Genomic DNA, 19,423 nt, shown 5'->3' with positions numbered 1-19,423 from the left:
TTTCCGACCCGTCAGGATCGATCCCCGATCCCCCAGTTCAGTAGGGTACCACCTTGACTGTTTGGCCATCCGGCCGTCTATACTCTCCCCTCTGTGGGCAGAGGGAAGGTTTGGTTTGGTTTATTTCTTTAGGGCAACGCGACACGTAGATGATCTTTCGAGCGAAATGTCTTCCGGGAGGACTTTCTATGGGAAACCGGTCCCTATTTAGATGTTACGAACGCGAAGAAAACCCAGAAAACTCCACGTGGCTAGTCCGTTGACCAAGCGCGAATCCGCCACCAACTATTAATGTTCGGTGGTTTTTAACTACTGAGGCACTGTAAGATGGGCCTGGCACTAAGGGGAATTTTTTTTTCACATCCATCATGGGTTTGGCCGAGCCTACAATGGGGATAGGTGCAATCGAATATTGAGGGACGGGGTCCGATGCATTCTGAACCCACCGCTGGCAAAAACTTCCTGGAGAGTTGCCAGCCGGAATTCGATTTCGGGTCCTCCGGAGCAGTTGGCCAATGCCTAACCTCCTCGGTAGAGCTGCGCTAGACCAAAATTGTGTTATGGATGACGACATTGAGTTTGATACCGAGATTACTTCGATAATGGATAAATTACCGGCACGGCACTATTACTCGCTCATTCGTCTGGCATCTCCCGCAGCGCCGTAACTAGCCTTTTATGCGCTCGGTGAGCGAGCGTCTGTAACTACGCCCTTGAAAAATGCCCTAATCTTACTCAGCTCTGACAATAAAATGGAAAATATCTATAAAAATAAATCTAAAAACTAAATTTTTATTTATAGGTACCTACTTAGTAGAATTTAGAATATATTTAGTAAAAAAAAAAAAAAGTTTATTTGAAAATATTTGCTAAAATACACAATAATACAATACAAAAATTACACCAGACACTCGTTAGTAGAGACAGTAAAGGCCCAAGGCTAAGGCAAACTGTAAATGCAAAAAAAAAAAAAAAAAAAAAAAAAAAAAAAAAACAACTACCTAGGTACAGTACTTATAGATTTACTTTCCGCACTTTCCTCATTGCGAAGTCTTTTGATGACATTGTCATACGACAGAAGCCGTGCTGTGTCGCGTTCAATCGACAAAATTGCTAGCCCAGACAATCTTTCTTGGCCCATCATCGAGCGCAGGTACGTCTTTATCAATTTGAGCTTGCTAAATGACCTCTCGCAGCAGGAAGCTACAGTCACTGGCATCGTTAAAAAAAATCTTTATAGCGACTACGAAGTTGGGAAACATTTCTTTTAAATCCAGTTCTACTATAGCTTTAAGAAGACCCAGACTTGACTGACATTCACATTTATCAAATAATGCGGTTGTTTCAACTTGACTCTTCAAAGTTTCTAATTCGGCCCAAAATTCTGTGGCATTTATATCTGTAGAATATTTGATACTCAAGTCAGCAGCACGTTTTTTTTAGTTCTTCAACTGAATATGTAGTTATATGTAGTGGACGTTTTTGTGACATGGTGTTTGTTATGACGTGTGTGCTTGGCTTAGGGTAGCCGGCAGGTAATATTTCTGAAAGAAGAATCGCGAATCAGGTCTAGTCTAGTATGTATAGGTTACGTACAGTACTTGTGTGCCGAACATGAGCATAGAAATGGTCACCATAAAAATGCCATCTAAAAATAAATATACTTAGGAAAGTACCTAATCCAAAGTCTAAAGTAATAACTGATAACATTTACAAGATAGTATTATTTATTAATATTAAATAATAAAACTTTTCAGTACAACTTATAAATACAATTTTTCAACTTACCCAAACGAGTTCATCAACAAACATCAAATCAACAAAAAGCTTATTCACTCTCACACACGGTTTTACTTTTAATTAAATTTTAAATATATAACGACCATAAAATAACGACGAGACAATAACCTCCGATTGCCCCCGATGTTAACAATATGACAATGATCAAAACGAACGCGGCTGACAGCGTGAACTGTATGTAAATCTCAGCTAGTTTGACGGAGTTGCTTAGTGGTGGCACCCTCCTTCAAATTAATTTAGATTCTTGTTTCACGGTATACTTTTGTGTGTAATGTTGCGAGACTTGCGAGTGTTGTAGTTTCAAGATCGCGCGACAAATGTCATATAGTAGGGCGCGTCTACACTCGTATACGCGATACAAAATATTGTATGTGTGCTATTAACTACGGTTCGGCCAAGATAGTTATTGTTTCTTTGGATTGGCAGCAACGTGTCTTTCTTTTGTTAAACACAAGGACCAATTTTTGGGGCATGCGTGACATGCATGACCCAAAACTTAGTCCAGGTCATTTCTGCGCGCTGTGCCTGGGCACCGCTTTAGTTACGACACCGATCTCTCGATTCGCATCAACACGAATACGAGTTAACTTTCAATGCTAAAAAACAATTTTACGAATTGCCATCTTTTGTTTAGTTTTGTTTAATGAAAGCTAAAACAAACGAAATATACAAATACTTTAGGGAAACGACGAGAAATTCGAGCGAAAGCGCTCCGCTCGAGATTCGTAGTTTAAATCTGAATTAAAAATAATCAAAGAATAAAATTAATTCGAGAGTTAAGGCTTTTCTCTCTACGAACATAGAAAGTTTATTTTTTATTTTTTTAATTTAATTTAATTTAATATTTTTTGGCTATTTTTTTGGATGCGTAAGGACGTAGTCGGGCATGCGGCGATCCAGCTGGGATTATCGAACACGTGAGTAGTAGCGCTGTTTATTTCGATTCGTAGTAAAGCCCTAAACACTCGTATTTATATTCGTGACAAATTTAGGTTCGTATTATTGCTTTAATTATTTAACGTTTTTCAAAGGTCAATAGATATTCGATGTTTCATAAATTCATATGAAGATAAAATATATTTTTGTGTGGAGGCCTTGTATGATTTTAGTTTTGAAAGAGACCGTATCGACCCGGGATGTGTTCACTCCTGTAGAGGTCCAGTTTCGCCGATCTTAACGTACACAGATAGTGTAAAAAAGAAAGATGAATGTTCAGAATGATTCAAAAAAGGACTTTACAACTTTGAAAGCATGTAGAATTTCAAATAGAAGACTTACAGAATCGGTTGAGGCACCGATTTATAACAAAACGCATCGACTTTTACCTCAAACAGTCATTTTGGTTCGATTTAAATACATTAGTTCACAAACTCTCAGAGTAACAAATTCCAAACTTAGTGTGAAAGAAACAATTGAAAGTGATGAGCAAAAGATAATATACAAACAAACTTGGAAATGTTTTCTCTTTCACTGGATGATTATGTTGTTGATGATGAGGTGGCTGAATGGCTGAGATAGTATTTGCGTGCTGCTCCAAAGATGACGAAACAAATCTAGGCAAGCAGCCCCAGTAATTTTTCGTGGGGATCTGCTCCGGATATGTCTGGCATCCATCCTTTATCACCCTGCCGCCCTGTTGTGCCTGGCCATACATGTGTTTGGCTTAAAAAAGAGCCTTCTTAGTGTCCATGGGACGGAAAGATACAAAAATAAAATATATATATATATATAAGCTAGCAGGAATGAAAATAATTTAGATTCTAATTAGGGACACCAACTTTTGTGAGGAAATGGCAACAAGCTGGAAAACAAAAACACACATACAAAAAAATTTCATTCATTCTTCAGCAGTGGTGTAGCGAACATAACTGGCGTCTGGGCATAACTGGTGCCTGACACTTTATTGGCACCCCTCTTTCCTTTCCAGAAACACATACAGTTTATCTTGGAGACGATTTGGGCACCACTCTCAGAGGGGCGCCCAGTGCATGATGCACCCCCCTTGCTACGCTACTGTTCTTCGGAACATTTTCAGTTTTTGTTCTCCAAACAGTTTCTAAAAAATAACTGAAATTCTACACAGTTAACAACCCTATTGGTGATGTAGCAGAACTGCTACATCACCAATAGGGTTTTCACTCAATAGACATTCCACTCAAATTCAAGTTTTTGCCAAACTCAAAGCAATATATCTGTTGTCACTTCATTAACTGCAATGGTGATTTCAATTTTCAGCTCAGCAAGATTTGCAGGCAAAGGTGGATAAATGGTCTTCTAATTCTTTAGAAAAACTTGATGAAACGTCAGAAGAAAAAGTTGAGAGGTGTCAAATTGAAGGAATAATGTGGTCATGCTTTTGGGCTGCTTGACCAATCCACCAACCCAAGAATTATTTATTGAGGAAATCCTGACTGTCGGTAACATAGTCAAGTATGAAATGGCTTTTAGAACATTTTTAAATGAACAAAGGTGCTCACATTGAACCAAGTTGTTCATGGTAAAATTTGATGCATTTTTCTTTAAATTAATGTCTGAGTTGATTCTGTAAGTCTCAATTAAAGTTCTATATGCTTTCAAAGTCGTAAAATCCATTTTTTGGATCTCCCTTTAATACAATTTATGACGAAGTGATTGGATGCCTTGGATGTTATCCTGCAGTACAAAATAAAATTTATAATCATAGTGAACATAGAAAACTCTTCTTTTTAATATAATCATGCTTCAAAAACACATATATAGTAAATTTAAAAGAGTTGCTAGCAACAAAAAAAGTTGGTATCAAATGAAAAGTCACTTGAAAACTTTTATATATCTTAAAACCAGCACAAGTGTTTAATAAATTAATGTTTTCAACCTTTTTGAAAGATCTTCATAGAGTGAAGAACACCAAATCTCAATGGAAAGAAAATTCCAGCTCTGAATCTTACAAAATTACTGAGTTGTGGAGTGTTCTGCTTGGAGCTCTTAAAAAACATTACTTGGTTTTAATATAACTATATTAACAAACATTATTAAAAGGTGACTAAGCCTGTTGTACTGCATGCATCATTTTCAGACCAGCTTTCTTGTGTCATTATATCTGTGGAACTTTAAACCATAATTTCCATTCATTTCAAAGACCGAGGGACCTTCACCAATGCATAGGTATTGTGGTATGAGAAAATTATCATAAATTTTGTTGTAGTCAAGTATCCTTGCCTATTGCTTGGGGATCTGGTGTTAGATTCCAAGAATCTAATAGTTAAATTGGTTATGAAATTAACCATCGGATCACATCAGGCTACATTTCAGAGATTATATTTAATCAATTACTAAATAATTAGGCACCATCTCTTATTAAATTTAATAATTATAATTAAATTAAGTAATTTAGAATATTCTGTAATAAAAGAATCAACCAAGAATGGGACTTGAACCTGTAACTCTCACTTACTTTGCAGATGCATTGCCAGTTATGCTACCTGAGCCTCCAGTCTGATCTCTCCTTCCACACAAATTTAAATATGATATAACCATCCTTGGTTGATTACAGTGCCAATTGGGATGTCTTCGGTGCTCTCGTCCTATAAACTCCTACTCATATACAGAGATACATCCAATATAAATTAATAGTTAGATTAGTCCTGTTAGTAAGCAGTTATTTATAATTTAAAATATCAATATATATTTAATTTTGTACACAGAGTGAGACAGAAAATTTTTTTTTTGTTTTGCAGTGTACCGTGATCCAAAACAGTTGGAGAACCATTGGCTCTATGCCAATGGTTCTCCAACTGTTAATAGGGCATATGATCATGCATTGCAAATAAACTGTAGTGAAGAAATGATTGTTATTTATAAAAAAGATAAATACATGGTGTCCTGTAAGTTTGAAATCATATGTGTTATGTCAATCTTTGTTTATTCTTTTACAGGAAAGCATGATATTAAATAAGCAGGAATAAATCTGAGTTATTTTAATGGTGGGATCATCCACATTTGCCGAGAAGTTGCCAAAGAGTTTAATGGGCTACATCCTACTGCCGTATGTGACCAGTAGAATGTCTGAATGTTCCATTAAACTCTTTGGCAACTTCTTGCCAACTATGGGTCCCTGCCGTCAAAATAACTGAAATTCATTTCTCTTTATTTAATGCCATGCTTTAACTTGTAAAAAAATAAACAAAGCTTAATGGTTACAGACTTATGGGATATTCTGTACATGTGCATATAGGTTATTTATTGGTAATTACAATAACATTACATTATTTTAATAATTTTTTTTGTTTTTTAAATAGCTATATAAAGAAAAACAAGAATGACTATTTAAACGTTAGATGGGAAATCATGCAACAGTTTGAAATTCTTTGGGGTATGTATGTAAATCATTGTTACTATTGTTGTTAAACAATATATGTTGACAAGAAAACAATTTTATATTAGTTAAACACACTTTTACGTATTTAAGTACTATACATATCAAGTCTTAAGTTTTCAATGAAAAACGGATTAATTCAGTTAGGAAAATTTATTACAGTCGTCTTTAATTCAATGCACTTTTATTGGATCCATTATTTATTAAACACAATGACGAATGTTTGAAATGTTTTTCAAATTGTATAAATGAACCTTTGCTAGATATAACCCAGTGCTAACAAATTAAAAATTGCAAACATTCATATAAAATAATTCAATACAATTTTATGTAGTTCTCGGGTAATTAAGTATAGACTTATTTTTGCTCAAACTTTTCAACTTAAATGAACAAATTTGCAGTTATTAGTAAGATTAGTCTTTAGAAAGATGCCTTAAACCTGAGTTTTTATTTATTTATTTTATGCTATGGATAAATTGTATAGACTAGTGTATAAAAAATCAAAACAATGTAAAATCTCTTCATTGAATTTTCGTCCGATGGAGAAAAATTTTTTAAAAATTAGAATAAAGACTAAGTCTGCCCAAAATGGGATCACCTTTTTTATTTTGTGTTCCAAGACAAACACTTTTCGGCGACTGACCTTCCTTTTTAGGTTACTTGTCGCCGGAAGGTTATTAAAAAGTCCTTTTAAAACACATAAACGTCCAATTAAAATTACAAAAAATTTCTTAAAAAGGAACTGGTGACATAAAACAGACGTCTTGCTTACATCCATCTTGCCTTTTTCTGGGTGTCTTGGCTGCTTTTATCCACTGGGAACAGGCGCTGGAAAATGTAGATGAGACAGCTGACCCCTGGCGACGATATTTGTAGAGTTTTCGTCATTGAATTGAATTATAAAAATTTTTAAATAATGTAAAATCTGTCATTTTATTTACTACATATTGCAAAAAGACAAAATTTTTATTTGTTAGAGGAAGACTCCCACATTCACGCTATAATACTACGTTCGCACATAATCCACGACTGTTGATCTCGATTTACCTACAATCTGGATTGTGACTGTCACCAGTCGAATGTTGTGCTGTTTGCACAGGCAGTCTGCTTGAGAAGAACCTGGCTATTACACGCGATGATAAAACTGACATAACTACGCGGTAAGTCACGAAACCTACAAACAAATGGAAGTTTTAGTTAGAAATAAATACAGTACTTTTTCGACAGATGTCGTCGTCTTTCCAAATACGGTATCTTTTTTATTTCTCTGTCATTAGCCCGACATGTGTTCTGCAGCCATCTTGTATTTTCTTGCATGCGTGGGATTGTGGGATCTCTCTTATCACTGGATCTAGTTTCAAGAGCTCTCTCGAGTCAATCTTGATTGAACCTCATTTCAGTCGAGATTGAAACGGTCGAGGGTGGTCGCACCAAGGCATAGTCGCCGACCTTGGTCACAATCTAGATTGAAATGCTCGGTGCAAACAGGGTATAAGCATAGTTTTAAGATATGCAAAAGTTTTTATGTTGATCAGTTTGAGGATAATTTTGCAGTTGCCATTGTCCGCATCCTAATCTGTCATTTTATTTGACAAATCTAATAGTGCCAATTTTACATTTTTATGATATTACATGCAATATTGAAAATTATCACAATAGAATGTAAATTTGAATGAAAAATAAAGTAATCTGATTTGAAGAGCAGATATTTAAGTTAAACAACAGTAAGAGATTTTTGGTGTCATTTGAAATATTTATTATCTCTTACTGTACTGAGTTGTATCACCTTTGATCATCCTATATCCAAAAGCAGAATCCTGATCGAGTGTTATTTGTTCTATGGCTTTGTGAAAGCAGTATAAGTTTCCATTGCCCAGAAGCCGACTGCCATTTTTGTGCTGATAAATCAATTGGTAATATGGAAACAAATAATGGCAAAGATTTGTACTTTCACAAGTTTAAAAATGCAAAAATTGAAATATAAATCTACGTAAAATCAAAGAACAAACTTTCTTTTACTCAACTTTACATTTTTGGAGCTGTCACTGTTATATTTGTTGTTTTCCAGGAACAAGAAGTAAAGTAACAATAGTTCCATATATTTTGGTTGCATTATATTGCAAAGAGAGAGTTAAAGTCTGGTTATAGGTGACCTTAATGGATTCAGTATAGTTGTACCTTAGGTAGCATCATCACTGTCCAAATCATCAGGCACCTTCAGATTGTCCTTTTGGATAGACTTACTGGCACCTTCCATTATCTATTGGCTTTTTCCTTGTGCCCAGTTCTTTCAAACTGCCTCTAAAAATGAACTGTTCAGCAGATTTTGACTAATGGAGCAGCAAGACTTGTCGGTTCTCTCAAGGGAAAATGTCCTTTGTGTTTGTAGTTTTTGTTTGTTATTGATACTCTTGGGTATAATCTCTAGCAGTAAAGTTAAAACTCTGTGGTGTCAATGGTCAAGACTGGGATCTCACAACTCTTTAGTATATAACAGATTAGGGAATTGTTATTTTAAGTGTTGTTTCCAAGGTTTCAGAGTGAATGAAAGAGAATTTGATTTTATATAGTTTTATTTTTATACAGATTTTTATAACAGATAGAGAACAGTAGATTCTTTACTTAAAAATATTAGCTGTTGCAAAATTTTTAAAATTTTCTGTTCAAGAGTTGAAAAGATTATTTTTTCTAGTATATTGTTTGTTTCTGTTTAAAAAACATAATACATTAAAGATCGAGGCCAGCTCGAGGCATATGGAGTGCATGAATTCACCCAGGTGCCAACAAGAAAAAGTACTGAAGAAAGACAGATCCCTTTGTACTTTTTAATGTTTTGTTGCATTAAACCAATTTTAAATTACTTTTTTTTAAAAAAAAGGAAAATAAAATGAAGAGACGAGCTCGAAAAAAGGCCTAAAAGTAGAATTTGCTCAATGAAAAGCTAGAAAGATGCCATTTAATATTTAATTTGTGTGTTTCTTTTAGTTAAAAAAATTTTAATAAAAAGCACTAGACTTGTTTCCGCACCCCAAATTTTCACTGAGCAGAATCAGCTCGACGAGAATTGAACTGTGCTCAATTGCTGTGATTTATATTGAAGTATTTCAAATCTTTTTGCTTGTCAACATCAAGATACAAATTACTTGAATGTTAATATTTGCCCGGTTTATAACGTGGGGTTTTCAACCTAGTCTATATCATAGGAACGTGTTTATAACATAAACATGTATTTTCTAATGTACAAATTTTATAAAAATCTTCCATGTTTTGCTATTTTAATGTGAAAATATTTTATAATTAAGATTTTCAAAAGCGTGGAAAATCCCTATTAAAATTTTATGTAGAAAGGGTTTTAATATTTTATAATTTGACATTTGCAACATTTTTTCCAGAGAATCTTTCAATTATAGATAATAAGGTTTAAATATTATTTAAGTAATTATGCATATTATTTAGAAATTTGAATAAAATGTCTTTTTAAAGTAATAGAACGAGAAGACAATTCCTCATTTCAACGAGAATTCCAGATATTTCTACGGTCGTCAATTTTTTCACCCAATCTTCTGAGGCTTTTTAAAAAATCCACAGAAACTAGTAATGGAAGCAATCAATTTATTGGATTGGTTTATTTGTTTACAGCAATGCAACACAGGCGATTTGCCAAGAGGAATGCCTCATGGGAGGACTTCCTTCGGGATACTGGCCCCTATTTAGGTGTTACAAATATGGAGAAAACTCGAGAAAGTCCATGCGGCCAGCATGCCGGCAAGATGCGAATCCACGATCAGCTATCTGTGTTTGGTGGTTTTATCCACTTGGCCACCGGTGGGCATATTTATAGGAAAGTAGAGTATATTCTTGCTTCTTTATGTCTTCAAACAATTATGTGATGATCTTTAATGTAATTGAAAAGACAGTTACATCCAAGTGATGTAGACAATTGGTTAATGCAATCAATAATAAACAACAAGTATATGGAAAAATAATCCTATTAGAAATTAACATTTAGAAAGTTTGAGAAGAATTTGTGGACAAAAACAGAAATTATTACAATGACGTGATTTTCTCAAAAATCTTATTCTTTGGTTAAAAAATGAAAGATATAATATGAGAACTTTGTTTAAAAGTAGTAATTTCTAACCAAGAGAGAGTGCTAAAATGACAACATTATACGTACAGTTTAGACCCATTAAGATTTATAGGGTGAGTCGGAAACACCTGACGGTTTTTAAATTTTATCTCTGCAAAGCAATAAATATTTACCTTTTCCCTTGAAATGTTATCTTATTTTAAAAACTGTCAGGGTTTCTGGTGCACCTTGTATATCTGTTGTATCAGCAAATTGCTTAAAGTATTCATATGACTTAGGATGGACCTTTGTACTCAACTTTGACTTAGGATGGACCTTCGTTCCTCTGCACATAGGTTTGACATGCTGTACACAAACAAAAACATGATGCTGGATGGCAAAAGAGGGTCACTCCATTTTCACAAAAGTATGATGCTGCCAGACATTTTTATGTTAAGATGACCATAAACAGTAAGTGGCATCAATAATGTTTAATAAAACCATTTGTTGTAGCTATTAGGAAGTATATTATAGAGTAATACATGGCTATGTGTATATACTTACACGGCTAGCACTATGGTTGTGTTCTATTGTTTTGACACATGAACCTGGCATTTGCCAATGTGACTATAAATGCTTGACAAGACGATTGTCATAACTTCAATGGTCATCAGTCAAAGTATATCCATATTAGAATGCATTTTTCTATTTTATTATAATAGTTACAGGAAATAATATATATATTGTTTTCATGTACAATTTATAAATTTTTACAGTCTTTTCCAAGTAATCTTGAAAATCAGAAAAGACATTACTTTATTGGGTGAGTTGAATTTTTTAATAATTTTATATAATTACTTAAGGATTATATATAATTTAAATGTAATAATTACACACACAAAATATACAACTGTATATTGTTTTCCTCAGAAATCATAGCTTAATCCTTAAATATACATATTATAATAGATTAAATGTTATGATTATTAAATCTCATATTTATAATTTCCTAAATTGTACTTTTTAGGTCTTTTGTTTTGTAAAATGTTTAAAATATTAACACATGTATACACAGGGTGGTCATAAAGTAACAGCATTAACTAGCAGTGATCTCGGGAGCATGGAAAGCAAGGAATCCATTGAAACTTTTGCAGGATAAATATAGAGTGACACATGCTTGTGATACACAAAAATAGGGCTGGAACTCAAAAATTTTGAATACAAACACCAGGAATTCATAATGTCACAAGATTCTTCATGACAGAGAACAGCATAAGGCATTGGAACAGTTTGTGTACAATTGAAAACAACAGAGATATTGGTATTCGAACAATGGGAAGTGGGCAAGCCAGTACAATGACAGACGACCCATACACATATGCAGATGAGGGAGAAAGTGGGAGAATGTATGCTTTGTTGAATTTCACTTGACGAAATCTTTTATACCCTGCAGCTGATGTCACGATAAGCTTTGACTATTATGCTGCCACCTCACTTGCAAACATATACAAGTCTGTTGTAGGTATTGGCTCATCCACTTCCCATTGCTCAAACACCAATATATCTGTTGATTTTTGTTCTACACATAATCTTGTACATCATGAATTATTGGTGTTTGTATTGGAAATTTTTGAACTACAGTTACAGTAAATTTTTGAACTGTACAGTTACAGTTACAGTAAATTTTTGAACTGTACAGTTACAGTTACAGTAAATTTTTGAACTGTACAGTTACAGTTACAGTAAATTTTTGAACTGTACAGTTACAGTTACAGTAAATTTTTGAACTGTACAGTTACAGTACAGTTACAGTAAAGGTACATTAACCATAATCATGAAACATGTTCTACCCCTTGCAATACATGTTTTCATGTATTGCAAATGCATGCCACCCTGTACTTATCCTGCAAAAGTTTCAATCAATTCCTCACTTCCTGTTCTCCCAAGATTGCCATTAGTTGGTCAAGTTACTTCTGACCATCCCTGTATATATACTTTCACAATATAGATATAACATGTGACTGAGCACAAAATCAAGAGAAATCCAGCCACTTGTAAGATAGTTATGGACCTCTAAAGATTTGTATGCTTTCATTTGTGAAAAGTGTAGTAACTTGTCGTCAAAACCAAATAGTTTATGATGACACCAGATTCTACTTTAGACCATAACTCTTGATCTACAACAAAGATGCTGGCTTCGTATGGATTGACACCTTAACATAATGAAACTTTCTCTTCGTATAAAACAGCATCTCGTCCTGTCAGACTGTGAGAATAGTCCATCAGAAAAGCATCTTTTTTAGCTTTGTCTGTGCAGTTCTATTAAGTTTAAGCAGAAAAAAAGCACTGTCAACCTGTCAAATAATAAATCACGGAGAAGCTAAGCAAGCAGTAGCTAGACCATAAACATGGCAAAGGGGCGAAGAAAACATGCGTTTTATCATGTGACATGCAGCCTTGAAACCTCTCTATTCACACAATGTGTGCTTGAACTTTTTAATTTTAGATGCACAGGCTATGGCACCAAATGTAACAGAATGGTCATTTTTGGGTAGAAATGCTTTGACTTTTATCTGGAGCTCTGCATTGGCATTGATCATTTACATAATTTAAAAAATTTTTTCTGTCTGTTAAAACAATTGTTACAGAAAACTGTGTAGTATTGTCAGTCAGTTAGACACTTAACAGATATTTCATTTTTGATAAATTTTGTTAATATCTGTATGCATAATCTATGCTTAATATCTAAAATTAACCAATTAGTATTAATTCTATTGTATATATACAAATGGTTACCTATTTATCTCCCTACTGTAACTCTCAATCATAGATTTTGGACACAAATGTTTACCCATCATTCTCAGAGACTTATAGCCTAACGTGAAAATATTTTGTCTTTCAGATCAAAAATAAAATGCTACCCGTGATTCTGACCGTTCTGCGAACTTACGCACCCTATGTGACTTTTCCCTTCGCTCTCATCATAGGTGTGGTGGGTTACAATCTAGAAGGACTGATCAGTGACCGTCAGACGCCTTTTAAGAAACTCAGCGTGGAGGAAGAGAGGTCGGAAAGAAGACTCCGCGAACAGGAGGAGAAGGATTCCACTTCCGTCGACAGTCTAAAAGAAAAGAAGTTTGTTCCCAAGACTCTCTTCGAGAAGAACATTTCTCCCTCTCTAAAGTAGTTTAAAATAGTCGGAATTAGAAGTAATGCACTCCAAAATGGGGTGACCTGTATATAGCATGTGAGAAAACTTATTTTTAAATTGTAATCAATAAAATATGAATATTTAATGTCTATTTTTTGTTATTTTGTTTTTTAGAATATCATTTGCTTTAATAGAGTTGGCTTAATTTTATTTTTAAAAGTAAACTGATCTAGATTCATTTCTACAATTTTATTTTTACTTTAAATATAAATCTCTTACTAATTTGATTGTTAAATTTTAACTAGCAGGTAGGCCCGGCGTTGCTTGAGCAAAAGTAACAATAGCGAAGATTCAGATTATTACGTTATAGTCACAAAAGAAAAAGAGTAATTTCATCAACAAACTAAGTATTTCTAAAGAAAGGTTGAATTTGAAAATTGAATGTTCTGATATTGTTCGATTTTCACGTGTTCTGATTTTATTGTTCGATTTTCGTCGAATGTTCTAAAGAAAAACCAATCTGTTTAAATTTGAAAACCAAATGTGTTCTAACATATTACTCTTTCACTTTTTTTTTTTTTTTTCCAGAGCCCATAAATCTTGCACGTCGCTTTCTCTTGTTCTCCATTGTTACTTAACACTTTGGTACTTAAATCTGGTACCCTAACTGTGTACCAAATTTCAACTTTCAACTCCTAACCGTTTTAGCAAATATTAAGATTATTGCGTTATAGTCAACCTTACCCATTTTCACAGAATGCAAGAATTGGGTCCTCCCTGTTTCCAGACTAATTACAGAATTTTTAGATAGGTCTAAAAATATGTTCGATTTCCCACAAAAACGAAAAATACTGCATCTGCATCTTGCACGTCGCTTTCTCTTAACACTTCCATTGTTACGTATGGAAGTGTTAAGACTTAATCCTGTCCCTCTCCCCGTGGGGAGGAATTTCGAAAAATCTCTTCTTAGTGTGCGTTCTCGTGATGTACCCTAACTGTGTACCAAATTTCAACTTTCAACTCCTAACCGTTTGGGCTCTGCGCTGATTATTATTATTATCAACTCGTCTCGATTATATCTATAGATTACCTTATAAATGAGAATCTCAAACCAAAGTTTTGCATGGAATACATTTTAAATCTTAAATCCTAAGGCAATAAGTTTGAAAATTATCAAGCATTTATTTGACTTTAGAGCCATTAGAGTGTATTTCCTTTTGATTTTGACAATACAAAATTACAAATTGTATCAAAATTAGAGAAAATTAAAAAATGTTCTCATTCAAAAATAGGCAAAATTATTAAACACTTAAGCTAGATAAAGACTTTTTGCATCGTCGATTAATTTGCTCATCAACATAAAAAAATACTAATTTTTTAATAAAATGTAGGAAATGAAAGGAAAGGTCTGTTTCTTCATCTGGTGCTACAATCTTGCACCACACATCAATGTCAGTGATCTGACTACGATGTTACAAATATATAGCTACCAAGACGAAAAGTACACTTGTGGTTTTTATACCATAAAAAACAAATTCTCAATTGTTATGCTATTGTTTACATTTCCATCTACAGTAGAGCATCGATTATCCGACCCCCGATTAACCGACCGCGTTCTAGTCGGCAAATTCAAATGTCCGCTAGTGATGTGGCGCTACAATATTTGGTTATATCTTGGCTACTTTAATATTATTTTTGTTAAATTTTTGCATGTTTTAGCTGGCAGCACTGGCTCGACCATGAAAGGGAGGCTAGTATTTAAACCAGACCTAATACACTATACTAATAATGTATTTTTTTCATACTTTTCGGTTATCCGACTTTTCAGTTATCCGACCAACCCCAGTCCCCAATTGAGTCGGATAATCGATGCTCTACTGTATTTCTATTTTGAATGTTTTTCCCCTGACCTTAGTAATACTCATACCGAGTAAAATATTTGCTCAAAAAATAATTTAAAACTCTGTACTACATTTTGGTGAGAAACTACCACAACTTACCTGTTGGAATAAAATGACTATTATTAGAAATTCTGGAGAAGTGATCTTTACATGGGGTAATGTTACAAGAGAGAGTACATTTGGAATTATTACAATATATCTTCTTAATATGCCTTATCCAGTCCCCGGATGTTGGCGATCACTATGGAGAATGCTTCACGATCTTTCGCTAGCCTAAATCTCCAACTCTATACCAGTCCATTCGTTGATGTTCTTTAGCCATGACATCTGTCTTCTACTGGCACCCCGTTTCCCTTCAATCTTTCCTTTCAGTATCAGCTGGAGAAAGTGGTATTCTTCTCCACGTAACATGTGGCCGAGATAGGCAATTTTTCGACACTTTATGTTAGTGATTAGCGATCTCTTACAATTAACTTGTCGTAAGACTTCATTGTTTCTTATCAAGGAGGTCCATCGTATTCGAAGGATCCACATTTCAAAAGCCTCCAGCCGGTTTATTATGTTCTTTTTTAGAGTCCAACTTTCAACTCCATATAACAGAATCGACCAGATGTAGCATTTCACCATCTGTTGTCTTAGTCTGAGATTTGGGTTGTCATTGCAAAAGAGAGTGCTCATTTTTTTTAAAGTAAGCATGAGCTGTTTCAATTCTGCATTTTATTTCAGTATCAGGGTCCATATTGGATGTGATCATACTTCCTAGATGTTTAAAGTGGTTAACCCTTTCTATTGGTTGGTTGGGCCGCATTTCTTTATGCAGCGCTCGAGAAGCGCTTTACAGCAAACACACTGAAACCAGTTTCTAAATGCAGCACTGCAATGTAGTGAACTGTTTCTAAATGTTTGCTGCAGCGAAGATAAAGCAACTTTTACGTCCACTACACGTGTAAAGCAAAATGTACGCTTGTGTGTATAATACGATATTATGCTGCGAAAATAAAAAAGTCAAAGTGACTGTTGATAAAAATATTATGGAAACATTAAGAAGGATTAAATTTCACAAAATGACTCTGAAAGTTGTCTAAAGAATAAGAAAATACTATATTTTAAATATAATTATACATCTCCAATCTCTTTACTTTGTTCACGTTTTTGGAAAGAGAAATGCTCAATTCTTTATATCTCTTTATTTAAATATTGTACTTCTTTAACTAAAGCGCTACTTTCAGCTGTAACTGTGGAATCAAAGGATTGATTACGGCAACCATGTTTAGCTCTAGTGGAAAGCTAGAGCTAAACATGATACAGCGACATGTAGTGATAGCTGCTCGTGATGTCATTTTCGCTACACTCTTGCTGCATAAAGAAATGCAGCCTTGTTAAGTGTCAAGTGGGCATCCTGACTAAACACCATAAATTTGGTCTTGCTGACATTAATGTGAAGATCTAAGTCTTTTCCAGTTTCATTGCTTCTGTTCACTATCTGTTGTAGCCCATCTATGGTGTCACTCATGATAAGCATATCATCTGCATATCTTATTGTATTTAAAACAACTCCATTAACTTAAATGCTCAGCTCTACTCCTTCAAGTGCCTCTTTAAAGTTAAATAAGTTAAATAAAAGGGGGAGAGGACACATTCCTGTCAGACTTCATGCTGTATGTTGGTACTCCTCGTTTTCAGATTGTCTATGCGGACTTCGGCTGTTTGGTCCCAGTATAAGTTTTTGATAATTCAGATGTCTTTGCTGTCCAGCTGCAGCTGCTGAAGCATTTTGATCAGTTTGTCATGCTGCACTCTGTCAAATGCTTTCTCAAAATCGATAAAGCAGGTTTTTGCAGTAGCACATTTGTACAGAACAAAGCTTCTTGTGTTCCAAATGCCTTTCTAAATCCCATCTGGCTACTATCAAGATCAAATTCACACTTTTAAGTGGATTCTGGAGTGAATTACTCTTAGAAAGACCTTTAAGAGATAACTCATTAAACGGTAATTGCTGCAATTTTTGGGATGAGTCTTTTTAGGGCTTGTGATTAATGTTGATGTTAGCCAATCCTCTGGTATTGTGCCTGTTATAGATGAGATTAAATAGCTTTATAACTCACCCTATGTTATCCTCTGTTATAAGCTTAATGATTTCAATGGAAATTCATCTGGCCCTGTGGCTTTTTTATTTTGAGTACAGGTACTCCTCACTTTACGTCCGAGTTCCGTTCCGACGACTACATCGTTAAGCAAATTGGTCGATAAGCGAGGAGCTTGCACCGGGAATATAGGATCGTTGTAAAATTATCCAAATTATGCAACAAACTTCAAATTTATTCATAAAAAGACTATTATAGTACGTGCAAGCCTGTTATAGTATGCTTAGTGCACATGTCACCATTCGCCACTGACCGACACTCAAGCTGAGAAAGGGTATTCCCCGAATTGCAGGTCAAAACTGGATTGGTCGTAAGTGCAAGTGGTCGTTAAGCAGATAGGTCATAAAGTGAGGAGTACCTGTAATAGAGATTGCATGTAAGACTTCTTCTTTTAGTATTTCAAGACCATTGTGACAGTTGTCATCACTTGCTTTGGATGCTCTATTGTCATGAAAAAGCTCATTTATATATGTTTCCCATATTTTCTTGATTTTTTCTTCTTGTGTAATAGGTTAATTTGTTGAGCTAAATAATGTATGAGATGGTTTCTTTCTGTATATACCAGCTATTTCTTACTTTTTTGTGTATTTGGAAGCTAGCTTGTTTCTTTTCAAGTTCCTCCATTTATTCACATTTATCTTTCATCCATCTTTCTTTTGCCAGTTTTATTAAGCTTTTGGTATTCTTCTTTATTATTTTTCATTTCTCCATCAAGTCTAAGATGTTTGTGGTCATCCATCTTTTCTGGCTTTTTCTCGTTTCAGATTTCAGGTATTTAGTAGCTACTTTTAGCTCTTTCCGTAAAGATAGAAGGTGCTAACGATAATGTTCTATTACAGCAAGTTCTTGGTTAATGTCCTGTTGCACTTGTTGCTTTATTTGCTCATTCTCTAATTTTGAGATGTCCCATTTTTTTGTTTTGTTGTTTTTCTTTTTGCTGCTTTAAGTTTTAGCTTCAGATTAGCTATTAGTGGGACATGATCAGAACTGACGTCAGCTCTGGGATGGGTTGTTGCCCGTTTTATAATGTTCCTGAAATGCTTATTGATCAGGACATAGTCAATTTGATTTCTTATGGAAATACTATTATTGTCTTCGAGGGGAGATATCCATGTGTATAGCTGTCTCTTGGGAAGTTTGAACCAAGTGTATGCGATTACCATTTCTTCTTCTTGACAGAACTCATAGAGCTTATCTCCTCTTTGGTTACTTAGTCCAAGACCGTGCTCTCCAACGAGGTCTGATCGCTTTCCTTCTCCGATCTTATCATTGTAGTCTCCCATAACTAGCATTATTCATTGGATTTTGTTATGCTTATGATCTTACTGATCGTATCATAAAGAGCTTCTACCTGTTCGTCGTATTTTTTTGTCAGCTGTTGGGGCATATAACTGGATGATGTTGATTTTGAAGGAGTGACTTTGAAGCTGTATGAGCATTATACGGTCTGTTATTGGTACGAAATTAGTGACATTTATTATATTCAGGTGAAACAAATATTCCAACCCCATTAAGGTGATGTCGGCCATGGGGATCATTTCCAGAATAGTAGAGGATGCCATGTTTGTTTTGGCACTTTCTGGAGTCTGGCCAACGTAATTTGCTCATGCTGAGTATATTTACTTTGAGCCTTTGTCCTTCTTAAATGATGATTGCAAATTTTCCACTTGCGTAGAGACTCCTGACATTCCATGTTGCGATACGAAGTTTAGATTTTACTATGTTGAACCGGGAGATTCTTCTCACCCCTGCCCATTCAAGGGCTGCCTGGGACTAGGGGCCGTTTTTTTGTTTTTTTTTTCTCCATAGTAATAATTCACTGGGGTGGTTTTCCGTTGCCTTCCCCTGTATAGTATCAGCCACTCCTCACATGGAGTACAGACACTGTTGGTCACTGCTCATTCTGAGAAAGACATGACTATTGTTAGTTTTGGTCTGCCCCGAGTATTTCATTTCCTCGGTACCACCCATATCTAGGAGGCCCTTCCTATCTGCCACCTGGGG

At 34.8% G+C, this 19,423-nt stretch overlaps 1 long non-coding RNA gene across 1 annotated transcript; it reads left to right on the top strand.

Annotated features, from left to right (window-relative positions):
- The first annotated feature begins 2,703 nt into the window (after positions 1 to 2,703).
- On the top strand, positions 2,704 to 13,141 carry LOC136984594 (uncharacterized). The gene is made up of 4 exons (XR_010882212.1): positions 2,704 to 2,792; positions 6,078 to 6,151; positions 11,000 to 11,046; positions 13,126 to 13,141. It is a non-coding gene; the product is annotated as an uncharacterized lncRNA (long non-coding RNA).
- The last annotated feature ends 6,282 nt before the right edge of the window (positions 13,142 to 19,423 follow it).

The sequence above is a fragment of the Centruroides vittatus genome, unplaced genomic scaffold, assembly GCF_030686945.1.
Source record: "Centruroides vittatus isolate TY-2023 unplaced genomic scaffold, ASM3068694v2 contig_925, whole genome shotgun sequence".
NCBI lineage: Eukaryota > Metazoa > Arthropoda > Arachnida > Scorpiones > Buthidae > Centruroides > Centruroides vittatus.
This window is presented reverse-complemented; position numbering and strand designations above follow the sequence as displayed.